This window comes from Lycium barbarum, chromosome 12 (genome assembly GCF_019175385.1).
Source record: "Lycium barbarum isolate Lr01 chromosome 12, ASM1917538v2, whole genome shotgun sequence".
Lineage (NCBI taxonomy): Eukaryota > Viridiplantae > Streptophyta > Magnoliopsida > Solanales > Solanaceae > Lycium > Lycium barbarum.
In genome coordinates, this window is record NC_083348.1 from 72447151 (window position 1) to 72470449 (window position 23299).

The window sequence follows — 23299 nt, forward strand, 5'->3', positions numbered from 1 at the left end:
TTTCTTCACATTTGTGGTTATAGGTTCGATATCGTATTTTCCCACGTATCACACTTATATCATGGTCTACAAGCCATTTATAATGTATTCATACTCACAACACCCTAACATTCATGATTCAATTCAACTATCATCCAAACATGACACTATTCACTCTTGAATGACCCATTTGTTATGCTTCTCTATAAGTCGGGTACCTTAACCCTTCAATACCTTAAACAACATGTAATGGTCATGAAACTTACCTTGGATGATGGTTGAACAAGCCTTGAGTGAAGTCTTCCTTTCTAGCACCAAAACCCTATTTTCCCTCTCTTGGTTTTCCTTGAGGAAGATGAACTTTACTTGGGTTTCATACACTTTGATTCATGGATCTTGTGTTATTGATCATGGATTTCCCTTGAATTTTCGTGTGGGTGAATGAAAAATTATGATTTTTGGACGTGTTGGGTATATTAAAAGTGGTCCAGAAAATTCTGAACCGACACGACATGCAACATGCTTTGCGAGACGCAAAGCATGCTATGCGGGCCGCATGTCGTGCCGCAAAGCTTGCCAGTTGACCAACTTTCACTGGCACGCTTTGCGGTTGAACTGCAGAGCCGCATGTCAAACTTGCGGAACCGCATATTGTGTCGCAAAGTGTGCCAGCTGACCAACTCTCACTGGCACACTTTGCGGCGAGGCTGCGTTACCGCATGTCGAACTTGCGGAGCCGCATGTTGCGTCGCAAGGTGCGCCAAGCTGTCCATCGTAGAATGGCCATAACTTTTGATCCCGATAGGCTGTGAGGGCCCACGACCTATGGTTAGAAAGCTATTTCAATTGTCTAAAACTTTCATCTTGTGGTGTCTTTCCCAAATTCCAACTTTATAATAATGTTTTGTCCCTTCCAAACCAGATCATTACGAAGATGTTTCCTTAACTCGCCCTTTCGGATGGCTTATGCTCATGTTTGGCTTATGGGTCCTTCTTGAAACTTACTTGGCACTTCAATACCAATATAAGGGACATTATAATTCTTCTCCAAAATATCATTAATGCATTATTAGTTTGATACTCGTAATTGTTCTTCGTCGGTCGGTTCACTGTGCACGAACGAAAATTTTCTGAAGTGTAACATTCTCCCCCCCTTGGGAACATTCGTCCTCGAATGTTAAACTATTCGGGATTCTACGAAAATTTCGCCAGAGTTTCCCCTGTAACATGGCACTACTAACCTGTCACAACAACTCATAATATCATCACCTCACATGGCTACATAACAACGACAATATCACTCTGGCCACACACGACCAACAACATAAAAATTAAAGTATACGTACCTTACTTCATTGTCGTTTCGTCTTGAATTTCTCTTGGGGGTTGGAATAAGTGTGGATACTTAGACTTCATACTCTCTTCCGCTTCCCAAGTCATTTCTTCCCGATTGTTGTTCCGCCACAGGACTTTGACTGAAGCTACCTCTTTGTTTCGAAGCTTTCTCACTTGCCTATCTAAGATGGAAATAGGCACCTCTTCATAAGATAGCTTTTCTGTTATTTGCACATCATATATCGGGGCAATCTTTGTGGGATCTCCAACACACTTGCGGAGCATCGAAACATGAAAAACTGGATGAACTGATTCAAACTCCGAAGGCAAATTCAATTCATAGGCTACCTGGCCCACCTTGCGGATGATTTTGTAGGGTCCGATGTACCTCGGGCTTAGCTTACCTTTCTTGCCAAATCTCATCACCCCTTTTATTGGCGACACTTTCAAAAATACCCAATCATTAATTTGAAACTCTAAGTCTCGTCAGCGGTTGTCCGCATAGGACCTTTGGTGACTTTGAGCTGTCAACAGCCGATCTCGAATCACTTTGACCTTCTCTATTGCTTGTTGGATCAATTCAGGGCCCACTAAATGTGCTTCTCCTATTTCAAACCATCCGATTGGAGATCTACATTTCCTTCCATATAATGCTTCGTATGGAGCCATTTGTATACTAGAATGATAGCTGTTGTTATATGAAAACTCAATGAGGGGTAAGTGATCATCCCAGCTACCACCAAAATCCAGCATACTCGCCCGTAGCATATCTTCTAGGGTTTGAATGGTACGCTTAGCCTGCCCATCAGTCTGTGGATGAAATGTTGTGCTAAACTTCACTTGCATGCCCAAACCTTCTTGAAAAGACTTCCAGAACTTAGCTGTAAATTGTGCTCCCCTGTCTGTGATAATAGACAATGGAATGCCATGGAGTCGCACAATTTCTTTAAGATATAGCCTTGCATAGTCCTCTGTTGTGTACGTCGTTTTGACTGGAGAAAATGGGCTGCTTTCGTCAACCTATCCACGATCACCCATATCTAATCACACTTACCCTTAGAGCGAGGTAATCCCACGATGAAATATATGTTGATCACTTCCCATTTCCAAGTAGGTATTTCTATAGCCTGCAATAAGCCTCTCGGCTTCTGATGCTCAATTTTCACTTGTTGGCAATTTGGACATTGTGCCACAATTTCTGCTATGTCTCTCTTCATACCATCCCACCAATACATCATCTTGAGATCATGATACATTTTGGTCGTACCTGGGTGAATAGAATACCGGGAACAATGCGCTTCTTCTAGAATTAGTTGGTGCAAACCCGCCACATTCGGCACACATAACCTGCCTCGGTATCTAAGGATTCCATCCGTGGAAACTTCAAATGGAGGCTTTTCCTTTTCATGAGATGTGTCTCTATGATGACATAACTGGGGATCTTCATACTGCCGTTCTTTCACTTCCATATCTAAGGACGAAATTGTGGAATCATTGATACTAATCCCGGCATCACCCGAATCGATTGCACGCACTCCAAGGTTAGCCAATCGGTGAAGTTCTTGAACCATCTCCTTTCTTTCCGGATGGAATTCGCATAAACTGCCCATTGATCGGCGGCTAAGTGCATCGGCTACCACGTTCGCTTTCCCGGGGTGGTATAGAATGTCGACGTCATAATCTTTTAATAACTCCAACCACCGCCTCTGTCGCAGATTCAACTCTTTCTGCTTAAAAATGTACTGAAGACTTTTGTGATCTGTATAGATATCTACATACACACCGTATAAATAGTGTCTCCACATTTTTAAGGCATGAATGACTGCAGCCAATTCGAGATCATGAGTTGGATAATTCTTCTCATGTTTCCGCAATTGTCTCGAAGCATATGCAACAACCTTACCATGCTGCATCAATACACATCCCAATCCGACACCGAAGCGTCACAATATACAACATAACCATCTGACCCTTCTGGAAGTGTTAAGATCGGGGCTGAGGTCAACCTGTTTTTCAACTCTTAGAAACTACGTTTGCAAGCATCACTCCATTGAAATTTAGCTGATTTTGGGTTAACTTCGTCAGTGGGGCTGAAATAGATGAAAAGCCCTCTACAAACCTCTTATAATAGCCTGCCAACCCCAGAAAGCTACGAACTTCTGTGGGCGTCGTAGGCCTTGGCCAAGTCTTCACAGCTTCTATTTTCTGAGTGTCGACTCGGATGCCATCACTTGAAATAACATGGCCCAGAAATGTTACCGAATTTAACCAGAACTCACACTTTGAAAATTTCGCATATAATTCCCGGGCTCGAAGAATACCAAGAACAATCCTCAAATGGTCTGCATGTTCCGATTCCGTGCGAGAATATACCAGAATGTCATCAATAAATACGATCACAAATAGATCTAAGAGAGGCCTGAATACGTTGTTCATCAAATTCATAAATACAGCCGAAGCATTAGTCAACCCGAATGACATCACTCGAAATTCATAATGGTCATATCTCGTTCTGAAGGTCGTTTTAGGAATATCCGCCTCTCTAACTCTCACTTAATGGTAGCCCGACCTCAAATCTATTTTTGAAAACCACTTAGCACATTGCAACTGATCGAACAGATCATCGATCCTCGGAAGAGGATATTTGTTCTTTATTGTCACCTTGTTCAATTGTCTGTAGTCAATACACATTCGTAGGGAGCCGTCTTTCTTTCTTACAAACAGCACCGGCGCTCCCTACGGTGATGAACTGGGTCTAATGAATCCCTTCTCGAGCAAGTCTTTCAGTTGTGCTTTTAGCTCTTTTAATTCTGCCGGAGCCATTCGGTAAGGAGGAATAGAAATAGGCTTTGTGTCCGGCAACACATCAATAGCGAAATCAATCTCTCTTTCTAGTGGAAGGCCTGGAAGTTCATCCGGGAATACATCTGGAAATTCATTTACCACCGGAACTGACTGAAAAGTTGGCGATTCCGCCGCAGTGTCATGAACCCGAACCAAATGATAAATATAACCCTTGGCTATCGTCTTTCTCGCCTTGAGGTAGGAAATAAACCTACCCTTTGGCGATACTGCGTTGCCCTTCCATTCAAGCACGGGCTCTCCCGGAAATTGAAATCGAACCACTTTTGTCCGACAATCAACATTTGCATAGCATGAAGCCAACCAATACATACCCATACATAGAAATCTACCATTTCCAGCTCAACCAAATCGTCTTGGGTCTGACGATCACATATAACAATGACGCAATTTCTGTATACTTGTCTTGCTATCACGAGTTCACCCACCGGAGTAAGCACCTCAAAAGGTTTAATAAACTCGGGTTTCACCCCAATACAACCGGCAACATATGGAGTAATATAAGAAAATGTAGAACATGGATCTATCAACGCATACACATCACGAGAGAATATAGATAATATACCTGTTACTACATCCGGAGAGGACTCGAGATCCTGTCGTCCCGCTAAAGCATATGCACGGGGCTGAGTGGCACCTGAAGAAGATGCTGCCCCTCGGCCTGCTGTCTCCTGAGGATCCTGCCCTGCCGAGCGTGCTGATGAAGAACCCGCTACTGAGCCTGTGGACTGAACCCCACCTCTACCATATCGTGAGGGACAATCTCGCATCAAATGTCCAGTCTGCCCGCAAACATAACAACCATCTGTGCCCTGGCGACACTGTCCTGAGTGCAATTTATCGCACTGGCTACATCGTGGCACTGGTGGTCGCCTCTGACCATGATCACCCCCGAACTGAGAACCTGAGGCCCTCGAACTCTGACCCTGTCCCGATGGAAAAGAGCGATCGAACCCCTTGTCTGCAAACCGGAGAGGTGCACTAGTCGCTGACTATCCTGAATGTCAGGAATAAGCCTGCCTCGATCCCCCTCTATAATCGCTGCCTGTGCCCATAGATCTAGCCCTTTTGCCTGGCCTCCTATCACTGTCGCGATCACCCCTTTGTTGTTGCTGTCGCCCCTCCAAATTCTGATCATGAGCCTGTATCCGGGAAATGTCCATCCCGTCTTGTAAAGAAGCCGTCAAATAATTTTTAAATAGATGTGGTCCCAAACCACTCACAAACCTATGTACCCAATCTCCCATGTCGGCCACCATAGCCGGAGCATATCTAGCCAAGGAATTAAACTGCATGCTATACTCCCGGGCACTCATGTTCCCTTGTCTCAAATTCAGAAACCTATCTGATTTAGCTCGGCGGACCTCGGGTGGCAAATAATGGTGAGTAAAAGCATCCACGAACTCTTGCCAAACTAGAGGAGGCGCATTCTCCCCTCTTGACAATACTCAATTGTTGTACCATAACACCGCCAAATCCCGGAGTCTATAGGATGCCAACTCCACAGATTCGGTTTCGGAGGCATGGACAATCTTCAATGGCCTCAATATTTCATCGATAAAACCTTGTGGGTCTTTCTCCGGCTTTGACCCGAAGAACTCTGGAGGATTTAGACTCATAAAATCGCGGGCCTTTGTAATTGCTGCCCGGTCACTCGAACCCACATTCTGTCATTGTGCTTGTGCGGCCACCAACTGGGTCAATAACTTAATAGCCTCGGTCATTTGTTGACCCGAAGCAACCGGCGGAGCTGGGGCTCCTCCATGCTCTTCCATATTAGGCGGGGTAGAAGAAGAAGTGGGAGTGGCATGCGAGGAAGTAGCACCCTGAGCCTCGCTATGTCCCAACTCAACTGTCGGCTGGTGCCTTCACCGGCGGCATTTAATATTTGCGGATTTGCTTCTTCTTTGGCAGCATCGCTGAAATCACAACACACTATTAGGGAGGATAAAATCCTATGCATGGCTCTATCGCACGATCTCATAGAAGAAAGATGGTCATTTTTCCTAAATTCCTTGTAACCTCTTGTTTACTGATGTAGCGCGCTACACACCATAAACAAGACTCTACTAGACACGGCTCGTAAACACTTCCTAACACCGAACTGCTCTGATACCACTTTTGTCACGACTTGGCTAGGGGCCGTGACGGGTACCCGAGGCTATCCACCGAGCACCGCTCGTATTATTACTTCTTGGGCTTATTAGCAATCAATTATCCAAATCATGCTCAATTCATAAAAAGAAATTGTTTCATTTAGAACAAAATACTTTTATACACATGAGCTCTTAGGCTAGCAAAACAATTCATATATACATATATATACATGCATAAGGGTCCTGCCATAAAAACCATACGACCCACATCGAGTATCTACGAGCCTCTATGAGATGACATCTACAATTGTACACAAAAGGATCATCATAAGCACCTCCGGGGCAATGGAGGGCTTTCAATCAACTAGCAGCCTCTAAGAATCCGGAGCGAGATCTCCTCCCTGTCTACCTGTGGGCATGAACACAGCGTCCAAAGAAAAAAGGACGTCAGTACGAATATTGTACTGAGTATGTAAGGCAGGAATGAAATAAACAAACATAATGGAAGGATCATGCGTCAAGAGACAAGGATATAACCTGCACGAATGTTATAGGCAATTACATTACTTACTTATATCACATTTTACATAATTATAGCACACATGTTAGCACATCTCATACATCATCTCACACATCGTCATATACATCATCGCATCATCATCTGTATCGTCACCTGCGTCCGGGTAACCCTCATATGCCACCCACTAGTGGAGATCATGCCTGGCCCTCTAGGCTCGGTGTAAACATAGCCGCCCGCATTAGCGGTGACATGCCCGGCCATATAGGCGCGGTGGAAATCCTAGCAGCCCGCATTAGCGGTGACATGCCCGGCCATATAGGCGCGGTGGAAATCGTATCATCACAACCTCAATCATACACATTATCATTATACCTCTCTTAGTACTCTATAGTCATATTTCAAGTTAGTATCATTGATCATTTTACTATCATAGCATACGTTAAGCTTTAATACAATCCCGCTATGTCGGGGTGACATAAGGTCGGGAACCCCCGAGTGTATTATGGGCCTTTATGAATATCTTGCCTCGCCTTGAAGGAAATAAAGCATAAGGCGAGTGTTAACAATAATAACACCATTATCATACTCATATGTGATTTCATACCTAGAAGGACTCATAAGCTCCATCTTATAGAAGGATTATGGAAAACTTGAAGGATTCATGCCTTTTTGGAAGAAGAGTTAAGCCTCACATACCTTTCGCGTTTAATCGATCTAGCGTTTGCTTATTCTCCTTCAATGTCGCGCCTCTACCTTCAAAATAGAAGTCGTACTAACGTTAGTCAATTAGCCATAAGAACGCACTACTATTCTAGAGAAATTGGGCAATACTTCCGTTGTTCATACTACTTTTCTCGTATTTTATATCAACTCCCAACATCTACAATACAACTCACAATATCGCAAGCAGCAATCGTCCTTTATATACTTTAGGCAAAATCCACCATTTTTCTCCAATTTTTTCACATTTGTGGTTATAGGTTCGATATCGTATTTTCCCACGTATCACACTTATATCATGGTCTACAAGCCATTTATAATGTATTCATACTCACAACACCCTAACATTCATGATTCAATTCAACTATCATCCAAACATGACACTATTCACTCTTGAATGACCCATTTGTTATGCTTCTCTATAAGTCGGGTACCTTAACCCTTCAATACCTTAAACAACATGTAATGGTCATGAAACTTACCTTGGATGATGGTTGAACAAGCCTTGAGTGAAGTCTTCCTTTCTAGCACCAAAACCCTATATTCCCTCTCTTGGTTTTCCTTGAGGAAGATGAACTTTACTTGGGTTTCATACACTTTGATTCATGGATCTTGTGTTATTGATCATGGATTTCCGTTGAATTTTCGTGTGGGTGAATATTAGAGAGGGTTCTAGAGGTTTCCTTGGCCAAAATGATGAAAAATTATGATTTTTGGACGTGTTAGGTATATTTAAAGTGGTCCAGAAAATTCTGGACCGACACGACATGTGGCACGCTTTGCAAGACGGAAAGCATGCTATGCGGGCCGCATGTCGTGCCGCAAAGCTTGCCAATTGACCAACTTTCACTGGCACGCTTTGCGATTGAACTGCGGAGCCGCATGTCAAACTTGCGGAACCGCATATCGTGTCGCAAAGTGTGCCAGCTGACCAACTCTCACTGGCACACTTTGCGGCGAGGCTGCGTTACTGCATGTCGAACTTGCGGAGCCGCATGTTGCGCCACAAGGTGCGCCAAGCTGTCCATCGTAGAATGGCCATAGCTTTTGATCCCGATAGGCTGTGAGGGCCCATGACCTATGGTTAGAAAGCTCTTTCAATTGTCTACAACTTTCATCTTGTGGTGTCTTTCCCAAATTCCAACTTTATAATAACGTTTTGGCCCCTCCAAACCAGATCATTACGAAGATGTTTCCTTAACTCGCCTTTCGGATGGCTTATGCTCATGTTTGGCTTATGGATCCTTCTTGAAACTTACTTGGAACTTCATTACCAATATAAGGGATATTATAATTCTTCTCCAAAATATCATTAAGGCATCATTAGTTTGATACTCGTAATTGTTTTTCGTCGATCGGTTCACTGTGCACGAACGAAAATTTTCCGAGGTGTAACAGGAAGACCGAATCGCCAAGGTGGACTCCAAGTGAACCCACCTGCTCCAGAAGAGGATGTTGATGAAAATATATTTGCGGAATTCATGAATGAAGTGTATTATGCTTCTATTGTGGTTCCTCCTAGAACTGGAAATGCTACATTCAAGATTGATAGTTCTATCTATCAACTGCTGATACTTGAAGGTTATTTTCGAAATTCTTCAGAGGATTGTCCACTTCGTCATTTGAAGAACTTCTTGCATGTATGTGCTCAACAATCTCAAGGAGCTGTTTTTGCCGATGCACTTCGGTTAAGGGTCTTTAAATATTCCTTGGCTGGTCAAGCCAGGGAATGGTATGAAAAGCTTCCATGAAATTCTATTCATACTTTGAATGAGTTAGCAAATACATTTTTAAAGAAATGGTTCCCGCCAAGCAAAAAGGCTGAGCTTAGAGACAAGATATTTGAGTTCAAGCAACTTCCGGGGGAACAATTATATTCAGTGTGGGAGCATTTCAAGTATTATCTAGCTCAATCCCCAACTCATGGATTTCCGGATGCTATCCTCACGGAAAAGTTCTACAAGGTTTGGATACAATAAACCAGACTGCCGTCAATACAGCCGTATGAGGATGCTTTATGGACAAATCATTTATAGTTATCACCCGTTTGCTGGATAAGCTCACCACCCATAATCAAGCTTGGCACTCGAGTGATAGTGAAGTCCTGTCATATGGTAGTCCCTTTACTGCCGCAATGGCCGAAGAAAATCATGAGCGAGATCATGCTTTCGCTCAATTGCAAACCACCGTGGATTTGTTGTCAAAGAGGCTTACGGACAAAGAAGCTAAAAGTGTGAATATTGTCGAAGAGATGCCACCTCATACTCCTGGAATGTACCAAGTCTCAGAGGAAGCTTATCTAGAGGGGCATCCACAACGTGAGGATGCAAATTATATCGATCACTCTCAAGGGGGTATCAAAAACCATGGAGACCCCAACAACAAAGCAATCAATATAGTCGAAATGAATATGGTGGTTCGGATAGGAGGGATTACAACAACAATAATTATGGTAAACGGAATTCCAATGCCTATGTTCCACCAAAGGGCCGTACATCTAAATCTCCGAATTGGCGAGAAAGTCCTTCCAATGATCAAAGGACCTCTCGGATGGAATCTATGCTTGAAAAGATATTGGACAACCAACACAAGAGTGACAAGAAGATGGAAAATTTGACTGAAGTGGTAGGCTCTCACACCGCTTCGATTCATAAACTTGAGTCACAAATGAGACATCTTTCTCGTGAGCAACATCCACCGCAAAGAGGGGGGCCTTCCTAGCGACACAGTTCCAAACCCAAGGGGTAGTGGAGGCGATCACATTGCCTCATTCAAAGCTATTTCCACTAGAAGCGGAAAGGTCCTTGACGCGGTAAATCAGAAAGTGGTTGAACCTATCATTGTCGAGCCAATCATTGATGAGGTTATTGAAGAAGAGGTTGAAGAAGAAAAAGAGGCACTAATTGAAGTGCCTATTGTTGTTGAGAGAGAGAAGGAAATGCACCCTAGTGTTCAAAAGGGTGACGAGAAGCCAAGTGTTGAAAAAGCCACCGGAGAGAGCTTTCTAAAGAGCAAGGTCAAGAGGGAAATTAAACCCTTGACTCAAACGTATAAGTCTCCTCCCCCGTTTCCACAAATATTGATGAAAAGAACGGAGGATGCCAAGTGTCAACGATTCTACGACCAACTGAAAGGGTTGTCAATGAATATCCCATTCCTAGACGCATTCCAAGAAATGCCGGGATTTGCTAAATATTTGAAGGATTTGTTGACAAAGAAAAGGCCAATCAAGCATGATACGGTTGGAGTCACCCACCGTGTGAGTTATATTATCTCGTCATCAAATGTAGAGAAGAAGGGAGATCCTGGGGCTTTCACTATCCCTTGCACCATCGGTCATCATGATTTTGCTCGGGCTTTATGTGACAATGGTGCTAGTATTAATTTGATGCCACTAGCCATATATAAGCAAGCTGGTCTGGCAACACCTAGACCAAGGAGCATGCGTCTCCAAATGGTCGACAGAACCATCAAAAGACCGGTAGAGGTTGTTGATGATATCCTTGTTAGATTGGGGGAATTCTTATTACCGGTCAATTTTTTCATCCTCGATTGTGCGGTTGACAAAGAAGTCCCAATTATTTTGGGAAGACCATTTCTTGCCACCGAGAGAGCCCTAATGGACTCGGAAAAGAATGAAATAAAATTCCGAGTCAATAATAAAGAAGTAACCTTCCAAGCTAGCAAGGAGTTAAAGCTGCCTAGTGCTTATGAGAGCATTTCGGTCATTGATTCATTCGATGAGATAGACGAAGCGGTGAAGCATCAGTTAGAAGAAGAGCATTTTGATGAGACACTCTCAGCTATCCTAGTGAACTTCGAGGCGGATGATATGCAGGGGTATATTGAAACATTTAATTCTCTCATTGGCCGGGGGTCATACCTTTATGAGCCGAAGAAACTATCTCTTGATCTTGATAAAAGAACCACTCCTCCAGCTAAGCCTTCGATTATTGAGCCTCCAAAACTTGAGCTCAAGCTACTACCCTCTCATTTGAAGTATGATTTTCTTGGCCCAGATAATACTTTAACGGTTATTCTATCATCTTTGTTAAGTGAGGACCAAACTCAAAAGGTGCTTGAAGTGTTGCGGGCATATCGAAGATCTATCGGGTGGACTATCGTAGATATTAGGGGAATTCCCTCCAGTATTTGTGAACATCGAATCGAGCTTGAGGAGGATAGTTCATCAAGTGTCGAGTATCAAATGAGGCTAAACCCTCCTATGCAAGAAGTGGTGAAGAAAGAGATAATCAAGTGGTTGGATGCGGGTGTTGTGTACCCAATTGCAAACAGTCCATGGGTTAGTCCGGTGCAATGTGTGCCAAAAAAGGGGGGCATCATTGTTGTCCCTAACTCCAAGAATGAGCTGATCCCTACAAGGACAGTCATCGGATGGAGAGTGTGTATGGACTACCGAAAGCTGAACACCGCAACTTGCAAAGACAACTTCCCTATGCCTTTTATTGATCAAATGCTTGATCGTCTAGCTGGAAGAGCTTATTATTGCTTTTTGGATGGGTAATCGAGTTACAACCAAATCAACATTGAATTATAGGACCAAGAGAAGACCACCTTCATCTGTCCTTATGGCACTTCTGCTTTCAGCCGCATGCCTTTCGGCTTATGCAATGCCCCGGTTACTTTCCAACGGTGTATGATGTCTATTTTCTCAAATATGGTGGAAGATTTCTTGGAAGTCTTCATGGACCAATTTTCTGTTATTGGTGACTCCTTTAATGAATGTATTTCCAATCTCGGTAGGGTATTGAAGCGGTGTGAAGAAACCAACCTTGTACTTAATTGGGAGAAATGTCATTTCATGGTGACGGAAGTGATGGTCTTAGGCCATAAGATTTCCGAGAAGGGCATTGAGGTAGATCGAGCAAAAGTTGATGTAATAGCCAATCTCCCTCCACCAATCTCTGTAAAGAGGGTTCGCAGTTTCTTGGGACATGCCGGTTTCTACCAGTGATTAATCAAAGATTTCTTCAATATCGCCAACCCGATGTGTAAGCTTCTAGAAAAAGAAGCTAAGTTTGCATTTGATGAGAAATGCCTTAAGGCATTTAATGAGTTAAAGGAAATGCTCACCTCCACTCCAATTATTGTATCTCCGGATTGGTCAATGCCATTTGAGCTCATGTGTGATGCAAGAGGCTTTGCTATTGGTGCGGTACTTGGGAAAAGGCACAACAAAATCATGCACCCAATTTATTATGCTAGCAAGACCCTCAATGGAGCTCAAATGAATTACACTGTCACCGAGCAAGAGCTTCTATCCATTGTCTATGCGTTTGAGAAGTTCCGGGCCTATCTACTTGGATCCAGGGTGATTGTTCATACAGATCATGCGGTTTCGAGATACTTGATGACGAAGAAAGATCCAAAATCAAGGTTGATTTTTTGGGTCTTGTTGTTGCAAGAGTTTGACTTTGAGGTCAAAGATCGAAGAGGTTATGAAAACCAAGTTGCAGAACATCTGTCTAGACTTGAGGAAGCGGGGAGATCAAGTGGAAATCTTGAGTTGAATGATGTTTTCCCGGATGAAAGGCTCTTGGCTGTGACTTGTGATGTTGCTTCTTGGTACGCAGATATCGCCAACTTCTTGGTGACGGGTCTTATCCCGACGATATCAAAGCTTATCAAAAGAAGAAATTCCTGAGAGATAGTCGTCAATACTATTGGGATGAGCCCTATTTATTCCGCACTTGTGCCGACAACATCATTCAGCAATGTGTGGCCAAATCTGAAGCTATGAAAAATTTGAAAGCTTGCCATGACTCTCCCGTGGGGGGGCATCACAGTGGAAGCCGCACAACAGCTAAGGTGCTTGAGTGTGGTTATTATTGGCCCACCATTTATCATGATGCAAATTTGATGGTGAAATCTTATGACCAATGTCAACGCCAAGGATCAATTGGGAGGAAACACGAAATGCCAATGAATTTTGTCATGGAGGTTGAACTGTTTGATGTATGGGGCATCGACTTTATAGGCCCCTTTATAAGTTCTGGTGGTATGCGATACATCCTTGTCGCGGTTTATTATATGTCCAAGTGGGTTGAAGCTGTAGCATTTCCCAGCAATAATGGAAAGAGTGTCACCAAATTTCTCAAAAGAAACATATTCACAAGGTTTGGCACTCCACGGGCAATCATTAGTGATGGTGGCACTCACTTTTGCAACAAGCAATTCGCTAATCTCTTGGAGAAGTATGGAGTGCAGGACAGGGTGGCAATTCCTTACCACCCCCAAATGAGTGGGCAAGTCGAAGTCTCCAATCGTGAGACAAAGAGTATTTTAGCAAAGACGGTTAATGCAAACCGAACTGATTGGTCATCCAAGCTTGATGACGCACTTTGGGCTTACAGAACAGCGTTCAAGACACCCATTGGTACTTCTCCTTACCGGTGTTGTTCAGTAAAGCTTGTCATTTACCTGTTGAACTCGAACACAAGGCTTTGTGGGAATTAAAAAATGAACATGAATTGGGACGAAACAACCAAGCTGCGGTTGTTTCAAATGAATGAAATGGATGAGTTTTGGCATCATGCCAATGAGAGTGCTAGTTTGTACCAAGAAATGATGAAACATTATCATGATGTCAAACTTCTGAAGCGAGATTTTCAACCGGGTGATTCGGTGCTGCTGTTCAATTCAAGGTTGAAACTCTTTCCGGGCAAGTTGAAATCTAAATGGTCCGGCCCTTTTACTTTGGTGAGTGCGTCACCCAATGGGTCAATAGAGTTAAAGTCTGATAACGGGATGCGTACTTTCAGAGTCAATGGCTATCGGGTCAAGCACTACCAATAGATGGTTGATGGTGACAGAATTGTCGATGCTTACCGGTTAAAACATGGCACCGGACCTTAGCATCCAAAGTGGTAGCACGTCGTGCCGCGACGTTAAATTGTGCGCTTCTTGGGAGGCAACCCATGTGCATTTGTTGCAATATTTTTTTTCTTTCATTCCGTTAATTTTTGTTGTTGTGTTGTTTTATATGTTTGTTGATATGTTGCAGAACCTAAGTGTTGAAACCCAGAAAATTTCCAGGGCAGTAGTTGCACGACACATTCGACGTTCCGTCGATCCAATCGACGAAATGTCGAATGCACCGTCGAGTGGATTAAAGGCACCATTGGTCACTGAAAATTACGGGAAATCGACGCTAGGTTTGACGCTCCGTCGATCCAATCAACTATCAGATCGACGAGCATTTTTCTGCTATTTAAAAAAAAAAAGGAGAGGCGCGGAGAGGTGTGTCAAAAATACGGAATGTCGATTAATCGACGCTCTGTCGATTGTCCTCTCCCTCCGTCGTTTTAAGCCGATAATTCTGTGACGTGGGTTATAAACCCACGTCTGTTGCCTTCCCCATTTTCATATGTAACGTCTCCTTTCTCTATATCTCTCTCTCTCTCGCTTGCTCCCACTTCTCCTCTTTCTCCTTAACTACTTCCCCAACCCTACCCACCCTCCTCTCTCTCTTCCCCAGCCATTACCACTATTTCCCCCTCTCCCCTGCCCCTTTCTTTATCCCACATTGTCTGTGTAAAATTTTCTCGAGTAATTTTCATTCTAGAACATTGAACTAATCTTCACGGTATGTTGCTTGCTAGACTCCTTTTCTATTGTGATTGTTTGTTTTTGCATACTAGGGTTTATGTTCTTATTTTTTTTTGCTTTCCTTGTGTTGTTTGCCTCGTGTTATCTTCACCTGGTATGCTCAAATTGTTTTGCTGGGGGTGGTGTGTTCAATTGATTATGGTTGTTGAGTGCTTGATTTTTATTCAAGTGGGAGGGAATTCCGACAAATACGCTTCAGTCATGACGTTGTGGTTGTTTTGCCCACTAACTGTTCGATGAAATGCTAAATAGGGCTATTGGGTGTCACAATGGCTTGGAGGGCATTACGACCTTCGTGTTGTTTTGCCCACCCAAGCCGACATGGGGTGAACTTTGAGTAACCCCAAAATTCGTGACGATTGGCACATCGACCAAAAAGCGTATAGGATCTATAGTCTAAACTTGCCAAAACCATTCGACATCCAATTCGATGGCCCGTCGATTCAATCGACGTACCTTCCTATTCGACGTCGAATGATCCTTGTCTAATGAACTTGCCAAGCACAGCATCGACGGTGGATTCGACGACCAGTCGAATCAATCGACGGGGCGTCTTTCTCACCGTCAAATGATTGATATTTCCAGTGGTATTTTGGTGATAAAATGAGATCGACGATGCGATCGACGTCCCATCGAATTGATCGACAGGGCTTCTTTCTCACCGTCGAATGATCAATATTTCCAGTGGCCAATACGCGATCGACGGTGCGATCGACGCCGCGTCGAACAGTTCGACGGGTACTTCGACATTTTGTCGATCTGTTCGACGATTCTATGGCAGATCGACGGCCCACTGGCAGCTTTAACAATGATCACATATTTTGTACTTTTAACTGATTCTTTTATGCTTTATGGTTATATTAACGATGAAGTGTATTCTTTTCTCAGGAATAACTCAAAAGAAGCAAGTCAAGCGGGGTGCTGGTCCTAGACAAGGCCGAGGTCGGGGTCAAACAACCCTTACCCTCAGGGATGATTCCTCGAACTTGGAACATCAAGCGGCAATACCGACAACTAGATCGAGGGCCCGGACCACCACTTCCCAAGCAGAATCACCCACCGAAGTCTCCTCTCAGTTTGTAGCGGGGTCTTCGTCCTCCACACCCGCTGATTCCAGCGATGCAGCAACAGCACAACCAGCTGCTTTCGAGCCAAATTCAGATGAGGATCATGAGCGGCTGCGACTGCAAAAGATGGAGGTAGCTGTTGTCCGTTTCCCCTATGCAGGATGCCGAAAATACTATACTCAAGGGGTCACAATACTCAGCAGGGGTAATCCAAGGAGAAATATTTAAGAGGAAGAACAAATCAGTTGGAGCGGCTTAGAGAGATACCCTCGCATTACGGATCTCATCCAGCATTATCATCTGAGGCATTCACACAGCCTCCTGGGGGTTATTGCCCGACCATGGTTCGGGAGTTTTATGCTACCTACAGGGAAATGCTCGATCAGCGGTACAAGAACAAGCGCACTTTCAAAGCTGCCCCTCCTTTGGATGAGGTATATGTTCGGGGTGTCCACGTTGTTATCTCATCCCGCACAATCAACAGGTTTTATTTTTATGATGACTTCGTCGCACTAACCACAGTGGAGTTTGATGATAAGTTTGAGAGACGAGCTGAGAAATCAGTGCGGGAATGGTTTGCCATAGTGATGGCTTGAGGGCCGGCGGATGAGGCCCCATGGGTAAAGAAATTGGATGCCCCCATCCGTAAGGCAATCTCAGCTGGAAAGCTAAATTCTGGTGGAACTTCGTCATTTATCGGGTTCAGCCCACGGGCGTAGATAACATAGTTACACCAGATAGAGCAGTGATCATGGCTTCTATGCTATCGCGGTACCCAATCAACTTCGGTGATTTGATCAGCAAGACCATTTGGCAACGCGTACCTCAGGCGGCAACGACTTTGATATTTTCGTGCCTCATCACGCAGTTGTGTCGGTTGGCCCAGGTGCGGCATCTTGAGGCTTTTGTAGAGACTCATCAGGCAACAAAGATGTGCGACATCACGCGGAGTAGGGATGAGACCCTCCGTGCATCTCAGGTCACCAGGACTTCATTGTTAGAGTTCATGAGTAAGCAGGCTGAGCAGGCTGAACAGGTCACAGATTCAGTACCTCAGGGAAAAAAAGGATTGTCCCCCACAGAGGCCTCCACACCATTTGTAGCTGGCGCTACCCCTTCTTCTGAGGCACCACCCCGGCTCGTTGTTCCATCTGCATCTCATATTCATCCTTCTGAGGATCTCTTTGTCCTCAACCGAGCCAACTTCTGATAGTTTGCAATCAAAGCAGAGCGTGCTGATCAGCAGGTCACCCGGATATTGGAACAGTTGGGTAGGTTCGTCATGAGAGCGATTGCACCAGAGTTAGAGACCCTTCAGGAGGCTATGGAAAGACATCATGCTCGAGTCAATGCACGACTTGACAGTCTGGAGATGCGCATACTCACTATTGAAAAGAAGAGTGACTCTGGCACTTCGGGAGATTTGAAGACCGAGCTTGACCAGATCCGAGCTGAGATTGTGGCCCTTCGGACAAGAGAGTCGATTGTTGTGGATGACCCAATACCACCTGCACCAGTCACTAGCATTTCCGATTTGATCAGAGTGGTCGATTTGGTGACTGAGGATGAGCCGAACGAGAGTCGCAAGAGAAAGTGGCCTGTCAAATAGGCTGATGATGAGGAGGATGACAATGACGATGATGACCTAGAGCTTCAGGAGGGTATTCGGTGATCACGCCTGGACATGAGGTTCATCGGCGCATCTTCCAGTACTAGTGCTATCTCAGCGCCAGTCAGGCCGATCACGATAGCCCCTCAAGACCTGCTGCCACAGAGCCAGTCAGCTCCACCACTTCAGACCATCCAGCCAGCAGCAGAGACTGCTGCGGGAGAGGCACCTCAGCAGCAAAAACAGGATTAGAGTAGTTCAGGTCGGCACCACCACCATGGGGTGATGGTATGATTTTTGATGCATTGGGGACAATGCATCTTCTTTTTGCTGGGGGTGGGGCAAGCTGATGTAATTTTCAGTATTTATATTTATTTTATGGATATTTTTAGTTGTTTTATGGATTAAAGTAATTGTGACTCTCATGGTTGTTGCATTTTGAACTTATGGCATGGATTTTGGGTAAATGATGTGTTTTGTGGGCTGATCTTGACCCCTCTAAAAATGTGATTGCGTATCTCAGGTTATAACGAATTGACATGTATGGTTCTTTTTGTGACATCATAGATATTAAAGTGTATATGAATTGAGTGTTCAAATCCTTATACCAAATTGAGTGTGAGAACTTCTTATGTTCGTTATTAGCATATGTGGATCCAGAACTTGCCTAGTAGGTCGTGCTATATTGCATAGGATAGTTGGTTGAGAAGTGATCATAGGCTTTCCTTCTGAATTGTCACGTCAACCTTAAAAAGCCCAAAACCTGTTCTATATGAATACCACTAGTTCCCATGTTGAGCCTTTGACTTTTTCTCTTGATTTGCTGTAACAAACCTTTTCCCCCATTTCATGACTTCATTCCATCTTTGCACTCATTTCCTCCTTGATACTACTAGAGAAAAGAGGCGAATCGTCAAGATGGGGGTGGTATAGGTGTGAAGTAAAGGCCAAAAGCCTAAAGTGGGGTGTGAGAGTTGCATAGTCAAGAATCAGATGTGAAAAAAAAATGTATATATATATATATATATATATATATGTGTGTGTGTGTGTGTGTGTGTGTGTGTCTGACTCATGTAAATATACATTTCATGTACATATGGGCATGTATATACAATTGTATATATATAGTTTTATAGCAATAATAATATTGTCTCATAAAAAGATCATAAATTCTAGTAATGGTAAAATCACATCTTGATCATGAGTTGAAGAATGAATAGATTAGGGCATGAGAAGAAAGGTCATATTTGGTAGTGTCAAGAGGATGAGTCACTAATTCCCAAATGAGTATCCTACCCGTCCCCGAGCCTACATTACAACCCAAGAACAAGTCCTATAGTGATCACAACTGAACCATCCGAAAGTGTAGGCCTTGAAATTAAAGGCAAGCATATGGTATCTGCACTGGCAATCATGAACTTCTTTGTGAGTGCGAGTGCTTTATATTCTCATCTATCCTTGTCCAAATTCTTATGGTCAAATTGTGTGTGGGACATTTTCTAAGCTAAGTGAGGGCAAATGGTGAATACTCACGCGCATAAATGCTTCTAATAATGTGATGTCATCAATTGAAGTGTCAGGATCAATGCTAATAAGCTTGTTTTGAAAGAACCTTATTTGGGAAATGGTGAAAGAGGGAGTTTATTTAAAAATGCACATGCCGGTAGCAATGAGCAAACAAATTGTAGTCACTTTTACTTTAGTTTTAGCATAGTTGCAATGCTAGTTTGTAGTTGTTTTGTCTGGCTTGCTTGAGGACAAGCAAAGATCTTAAGTTGGGGGTATTGATGTGCCGCGGATTTGTGGCACATTCGACGCCTTTTTACTAGGAATTTTTATTGTTCTCAAGTAAGTATGGTTCTCTTTAATATGTTTTTATTGTGTTTTAGGAAAACAGTGACCCAAAAGCAAAAAGCAAAGAACAATGGAAGAATTAGCCAGAAATGAGAATCGACGGTCCGTCAATCAATCGACGAACCGTCCATTGAATCGTCAAAAAGCATAATTTTCCAGAGAGGACAAATTTGAAGACGACAAAGGACGGAGGCATCGACGAAGCGTCGAACATATCGACGGTTCGTCGTTTGTGTCGACAAGCGGGACCTCTCAACAGAGGAGAAAAAGACGGATTACTCGACGAAGCGTCGAACTGGTCGACGGCACCGTCGAATGGCACACAGTGCTGAAGTTATATTCGATGAAGAAATCGACGGATTGTCGAACGATCGATGGTCCGTCGATCTTGCTATCGAGGGCAATTTTGTGAGCTTTTCCTGTGCATTTTTAGAGCCTATTTAAAGAACATTTTAGGTCATTTATTGTATTCAGCTTTTATGATACTCAACTAAAAAGTCTCATTGGTTGGTGAGCATTGAATACTCTCCCTTTGGAGTTTAGTGAAAATACAAGATTCTATATTCCACCATCTTTATTACATTTGTAAGCTTTATGTCTCATTTATTGCTTACCACTTTTGAGACCAAAATGTGTGAGTATATTCTTTAACCAGAGTTGTGGAGCCAAAATGATGGGTGCTATGTAATGGGTATCTAACATTGTATATATATATATATATATATATATATATATATAATGGGATGTGATGTATTTTATTTTTTCTCTTATTCATTGTTCTACAAATGGTTGCAAACATTATTCATGCACCAACCCTAGTTTATTTAGAAAGATGATTTGAAATAATATAACAAGGACTCAAGGCGCTAACCCTCGTTTAATGAACTCGCTTAGGAATAAGACGAGTTCTACTTGGCATATTTAATCAACCTTATTTATAATTTTTCTGCATTTGGGAAAATCATGAATAGAAATACTTTCTAACTATTGGGAAATATTAGAAAGTGTATTAGAGATTAAGTGCATGCATAATCGCGACCCATTAGAAATATATCATATTGACACCCATAGCATAACATCTAATCATTGCGGTGACACAACTTTGGTTCTTCCAATCTAAACAAATTTCAATTACTTCAAAGTAGCGAACACAAATCAAATCTCCTTTTTAAGATGCTAGGAATAGGATTAAAGCCTTTAAAGACGATTATCGCATATAATTAGTACCTTTTTCTCTCCATATTCCCTGTGGGATTCGACCCTAACCTTGTTTGGGTTACTATTTGACAACGTCGGTTTTACGCCATTAACAGGTGTAATTTGAGCGTATCATCTGTCTAGCTTAGATCCCGGGAGTTCGCAGTTTTCTTGCATCTATAACAGAGTCCGTATGAGCATTTTCTTTTAAATATTGTGATCCTTAAAAAATTGTTAATTATAAATTGGCTGAATATTGGGTTGGTAGGTAAGGGTTCGCCTACTAGTTAGTAATATGGTAGGTGCCCGCACGACCTGTAAGTTGGGATCGTGACACCAAGAACTTCTCTTCCTATATATACAAGGTTTTATCTCCTAAGTAAGACATCAAAATTATGACAATAAAATCTCTCCTCAAGCTTCCTTCCTAATTCTCTTGTTTCACTCCCAATTTGTATTATTCTATAACACGTTATCAGCACGAATTGCTTAATTCATCTTTCGTATCAAGAATCAAGATTACATGGTAGGTGCTCTTTTGACTTTCATGGCTTCGGTCTCCTATACATTTTTGGCCGCCAGGTAATTATATTCTAATCTTTCTTGACAATGGTAAGAGTATACATTTATATTGATGCACCAACATCTAGTTGTATGCTTTTTCACTCCCTAGACACTAGATCTCATACTAAGTTTCTTTTTGTGGAGTTATATTCCTACACATATAGTATATACTTAGTAAGAAGCAATATAATTGTGGCCTAAATCAATACAAAAGTGAGAACTTAAAAGTTGGAAGTTAATTTAGTAGTCTTAGTACTACTGCTTATTTGGAGTTGTTTTGTTCACATTGGTTAATCTCTATTAAATGTCACAATTTTATGATCCCTTACCAATGGATACTAATTTTCAGAGCATTAAATTTGATGATATGTGAAAGAAATTAAACCAAGCCACATTGAAGATTCTAATGAATTATTATATTACGGTAAAACCTTATATATAAAGTTTTCTTGTAATCACTGATTGATAGTAATTACTGTATTTGATTTCCTTTCAGTTATATCTATGTTAGTTTGTTTTTGACTATATTTTGTCCACACAACTCAATTCATTTATTTATCAGGCTCGTTTGACAATATTCGAAATCTCGTTTGGATGATAAAAATGTTGTGGCAACAAACAATAAGAGCATATAGAAGCATTTGATGGACTATTGCATAGTGCATGTACAAAACTTCTTAATTTGTATGAGTGATGCTATTTAATTACTATTTTTCAGAGCATGAAATTTACCCTACACTATCGTTAATTTGAATATCTTACATCAGAAGATCTCTTAAGAAACAGAGTTTACAGTAGAGTATTAAAAAGTGATTATTATATTTCTCAAGTTTGGTTATTATAAGTATATTAAATTTGATTATGCTTATGACTGACCATGAAATGGAGATTCTTATTTTAATAAATAAAGCCTGAATAATTAAGGCGTTCTTTTACATTAGGTCCACAATGATTATTATTGAAGAAATGTATAAGAGAAATATTATTTATATCATGCCTCAAAAAATTGCTCCCCAAGAGCAATATGAAAAATTCGAGAGATATTATGACATGATTTTATGGTCCACTTTGAACTGTAATACGGGTTACAAGAAATGTTCGACCACAAGAATTGGTATATTTCATGTCTTGGTAAAACTTAATTATTGTTATGCGTAAAATTATAAAGTGGTGTTATTTTAAAGACTCGAGAGTGAGTCTCGGTGCACTTTAGCCTATTATGCTTATTAGTTTAGGGTAAGACAGTGGATTCAAGTTTCATTGCACCAAGAGGGTAGGACATCAGATTTGAGTCCTAGTGCACTATGATGATAATATAAGAAGTTGGGTTCAAGTTCATCACATTATGGCTTAAAACGCCTTTATATGGATAAGAAATTGGTTTTAAGTCCCAATGCACGATATTAATGATATAATGATGGCTAAGACAGAATAATGAATTTTTAATAAAAGCTGTGAAGCCTGTCCTGTTTGATATGCTCCATTCCCTTAAGTAAATGTGGTAGCAACATATGATAAGTCTAAAAGATGACAAAATAATTATTGTGTCCGTATGAATGAATATGGACCTGACAAGGGACAAAATAATGGGCATCATTGTGATAATTATAAAAGGAAGAACACTATGGGTTCTCAAAATGATCCTTCAAAAGGTGAAGTAATATTTGCATCAATGTCATGAGCATGCGATTGTTGTGTGACCTAATTTGATAAATTATATAAACCCTCTATTAAAAGAAAGAAATACAAAGTGGAGGCGCACTTGACCTTTCAAAGTGATGTTGAGGTGGATCATATAAGTATGATAAATATTAAGACATGACAATGAGTTTATATCAAATTTATGAAGCACATATATAAAATTATA

General features: G+C 42.0%; 1 non-coding gene across 1 annotated transcript; it reads right to left on the bottom strand.

Moving 5' to 3' along the window:
• Positions 1–9335: 9335 nt before the first annotated feature.
• Positions 9336–9442, bottom strand: LOC132625343 (small nucleolar RNA R71). The gene has a single exon (XR_009576781.1). It is a non-coding gene; the product is annotated as a small nucleolar RNA R71 (small nucleolar RNA).
• Positions 9443–23299: the final 13857 nt, after the last annotated feature.